We start from the raw sequence: 4,925 nt of genomic DNA, 5'->3' as shown, positions 1-4,925 counted from the left end.
TTGAAGTCCTGCTTTGGTCTTTCTATTGTTCCCTTTATCAAAATGAAATGACCTTCTTTATATCTTCTGGTTAGCTTAAATTTGAAGTCTATTTGGTCAGATATTAGAATTGCAACACCTGCTTGCTTTGTTGTCCAAATTTTGAAACATATTTTCCCCATCCTTTCACCCTAAGGTAGTATCCATGAAGGTGATGAGTTCCTTGTAGAAAACAAAAAAAAAAATGATTCAACTAGCCTCTGTCTTTCGTTCGAAGAGGTGAGTCCATTTATATTTAAATTATTATTGAAAGATGTGTGTTAGCTACTGTCATTTTAATTTATGTTTATGTTTCTGCTCCTGTTTTGTATAGCCATAGGTACACCTTCATTAGTTTCCTTTTATGCATCCTTTTGGGTACTGTCATTTCATTCTTCACTCCTTCCAATTGCTTCAAGGATTCTCTGTATGGTTGGTTTTGTGGACATGAGTTCTTTCAATCTATTTGTTTCCTGGAGGGTTTTTCTTTCCCCTTTGATATGATAGACATTATTTCTGGATAAAGTATTCTGTATTGGCCATCTATGATAATTTAGAACTTAGAATACTTTGCTTTATGGTTCTCTTGTTTTGTGTAATTTGTGGGGTTTTTTCTTGCATCTTTCATTATTCTCTTTGTTCTGAACACTTACTATTTTTACTGGGATATTCTGAGGGGAGTTTCTCTTCTGATCCCCCTTAATTTGTTTTCTTTGTGCTGCCTTTATCTATATGTGTATATCTTTCCTTAGTTTAGGGAATTTTCTTCTCTAAGCATGGTGAAGATCTGGTCAATACCATTGACCTGGAATTTTTCTCCTTCCACTATGCCTATGATGTATATATTTGGTCTTTTCATAGTGTCCTACATTTCCTGCATATTCTATTCCTAGTTTTATTATTATTTCTTAATAAGATTTGCTTGTCATCCAATTCTTTAACTGTTTTATCCTTTCTAAATATTTTGTTGTCTATTTCATTACTTCTGTTGGTGATTTTTTTTTACTGTTGTTTCAAATTGGCTTATTGAGTTATTCAATTCCATCTTCATTTCAGCCTTAGTTTTCTTCAATATTTCTATCAGTTTAATTAATGCCCTACCCTAAATTTTCTTAGTAATTTAATCCATCTATATATTTGTATTTTCTTGAGCTACAGTCTTGAGTTACCCCTATCCTCTTTGAGTTATTCAAGTTTGTGTGTTCTTCAAGGTCGTTGAATTATTTGATCATGTTTATGAATGTTCATTTAAATTCTGAGTCCTTGGGTTCCTCTACGTAACTCTCATTATAGAACACTTCTATAGGACTGGTAGCATTTGGTGAGGACATATTTTGGTTTTTCATATTAACTCTATTTTTCGTTGTTGTGTGCTCCTGTGGATTTCTTTTGTTCCTTGTGTGCCTGACATGAAACTCAAGCTTGACTTCGTTGAGTCCTGTAGCTTAGTGGCTTTCTTATACAGTAAAAACAGTTAGTTGGTCTGGGTTTCAGGTTCTTTCTTTTGATTTATTATTGGAGGGACCAACGACCAAGGCAGGCTAGTCAAGAGCTCTCCAGGAAGGTAAAGAATCCTAGGCCCATGTAGAAGTCTTGAGTATGAGCTGGACTAGTTCTAACAAGGCTTTCCGAGTACTCTCTAGAAGTCTTTAAAGAATGGGGCCAAGGCCAAAGGACAGCTGATGGGAACAGAATGGGCTGATACTTAGTAGGTAGTAGAGAAGACCTGAACTCTAGAAGACAGGACTGGAGATGGTCCCCAAAACAGGGGAATGGAAGATTCAGGATTTCAGTAACTCACTCAGGCTAGTCAGGTGCTCTCCTGCTGCCTTAGCAAGATGAGGCCAAAGTTCAAGTAGAGCATATGGGAGCAGAATGGGCTGGTTTTGATTAACTAGAAGTCTAATTTTATTGTTTTAAGCTTGCAAATTCTTTTATATTTATTTATTGTATTTTATGTGTGTATGTGTATGAGTGCTTTTCACATATATATATATAGACACACAGACACACAGACACACACACACACACACACACACACACACATAACATGTAAGCATACCTGTCTTTCAGTGCCCATGAAGATCAGAAGAGTGAGTCAGGTCCTCTGGAAATGGAGTTATGAACAATATTTAATGGCCATATAGGCATATAGGTTATGGCAACTGACAATAGGTCTGTGAAAGAGCAACAAGTGCTCTTATCTTCTGATCAATGTCTCTAGTTTCACATCCACAAATTCTTAATTCAAATATTTACCATAGATTCTCCATTTAGAGTTACTGAGAGACTCTCAAACTTTCCTCTGAAGCTTCACAAGCCAGGTGTCAATTGTTTTCATGTGTCTCTATAGTCTTATCTTTCAAGCTCCCACATAATATCCCATTAAGCTTTGAGAACTCAATGGCCTTTCCAGCCCAAATTTCCAAATACTTTCACAGATTTTCCACAAAACAACATGGTCATTTCTATCACACAAACACCCAACACTTGGTATTAATTTCTAACCTAGTTTTCTTTCTGTTTCTATGAATAAGAACCATGATTAGAAAGAACTTAGTGAGGAAGAGTTTATTTCCTCTTACATTTCCACATCAAAAGTTATTGAGGGAAGTTAGTCAGGAACCTGATGCCAGGAACCCCTGCAGAACTATACTTTTTGACTAATTCTCAGTCATCTTTCTAATACAACCCAGGTTGACCTGCCTAATGGTGCCACAGTCCACAGTGGAGCCTCCCCACATTAACCAATAATCAAGATAATTCCCCACAGACATAGCCAAATGCCAATTTGATGTGGGAAATCCCTCAATTGAGATCCCCTCTTCCCCAGTGACTCTTGGTTGAGTCAACTTGACAATAAAAATAACCAAAACAAGTTCAGTGTTTACTCCTATTTTCCCTTGCTTCTCTCTTGGTATTCTTTTATTAAAATCATTTGTACTTAAATATATTAGTATGACTGAAGTATACAAATGTGTTCATTGTAATCTATGCTCACTTACCTCAACAGTTTCTCATCATTCTGCTTAAAATTCATATAGCGTCCAGTTTATTTATCCTTTAATGCTCATATTGACTCTTCCTCATATTTTTCCTCTCAAAATTTAAATAATAACCCTTCCATCCTTTTCCTCAAATGATTATTTTGATTCCTACCTTATGAATCGAAGTTAATCGATTATATATTTCACTATACACATCTAAACTTGCACATTTTCCATTATTTCACTATTTTCTCTTACTCTGGGTCAATTTTCCTATGACCTCAGACTTTCATCCTGTGTAGTTTCCATTCACTGTAATTTACTTTATGAGATAGGCTTAGAAAGTGTTAATTCTATTTCCACAGCATCAGTTTTCTCATATTTACTAGAACATTCTCATTTAGCCTACAGAAATATTGGCTGCCACCCAAGAGTAAGAATACACTAGGCATAAAGGAAAATTCTGGAAAATTATACAAAACAGCTATTTATATTTAGTTCTTTAGCATAATATGCTATGTGTGAAAAATTACACTGATGACTGGATCAACAGAAGGATGACAGACTAAACACATTGAACATTTATAGGCTGCTCTAGGTGATAAATCCAATTCAAGGGATATGCCACTTCATGATGTAGTGAGTGTCATTGTAAAGTGCTGAAGTTCAGTCTAAGAGTCAAAAAACAGCTAAAACTAGAAATACTGGCATCAAGAATAACAAGAAGTAGGACCAGCGAGATTGTTTAGTGATTAAAGGTGCTTGACATTAAGCTTGACAACTTGAGTTCAATCCCTGAGACCCACATCATGGAAGTAGAAAAATCACTCCCGTGAGTTGTCCTCTGATCTCCACACATGTGCTTTGACATATGTATACACTTGCAGACACATAAACAAAATAAATTTATTAACAAAATAAATTATGGAAAGAAAGTGTTAGAATAATAAATAATGAGAAATGGAGCATACTAGCACCCAATATACATTATGTTAGTGTGAGAATGGAAGATCTTATGTAGCAGATAGAAAGAGCAAATTCGAGCACACTCTAGGTAATTTGCAATCCACCAAATATGCATTCTGAACATATTGTAGAACTGGATTATTTGTTGAGAATATCAGGTTTATATTTTTCACTTTTTAATCATAATCTATTTTATTATTATTATTGTTGTTGTTGTTGTTGTTGTAAATATTATCCATGCTGTATTTTTGTCTGTCTTGAGCTTGTGAAGGTATTATGCATATTTTCATAAGCGCTATGTGTTTTTAATATGTAGAAAAATATAGTTTCATGCATTCATTTACTACCTCATGCTCTTATGATCTTTCTGCCCCCTCTTCCATGATGATCCCTGAGCCTTGGGCAGAGGTGGTGTGATATACGTATCCCATTTAGGGATGAGTATGCAATGGTCTCTTATATTATGCATGTTGACCAGTTGTGGGTCACTGGGTTAATCATCGTGTGTTGCAAGAAGAAGTTTCTCTATTGAGCATTGAGAGATGCACTAGTCTATAGGTATAAAAATAAGTCATTACAAATCAGCTTAATACTATGTTTATTTAGCAGAATAATGGCAGTAGATTCTCACCTATGGCCTGTGACCTGTCTAGTCACAAGTTCCTTTGCATGATATCAGTCTTAGGTATAGTCTTCTTGTTAAGCAGAGACCTTAAATACAATCAGAAAGAGGTAGATTACTCCCATAACATTTGTGACACTATTGCACCAGGGGACATATCTTACCAGACCAGTCTTTATTGTACCTCACAAGTTTCACATCTAGGTGAGGCTTATGACTATTTTTCTCTTACAGTAGCATTCACAGCAGCATCCAGCACTATGAAGAAAACACTCTTAATCAAAGCCAGTATCACTGTGTTGATGTCTGTAGACCCTTGTAACGCTATTTAC

Source organism: Nannospalax galili, unplaced genomic scaffold, assembly GCF_000622305.1.
Source record: "Nannospalax galili isolate Female #2095 unplaced genomic scaffold, S.galili_v1.0 scaffold10, whole genome shotgun sequence".
Taxonomy (NCBI): Eukaryota; Metazoa; Chordata; class Mammalia; order Rodentia; family Spalacidae; genus Nannospalax; species Nannospalax galili.
Note: the sequence above shows the minus strand (reverse complement) of the source record.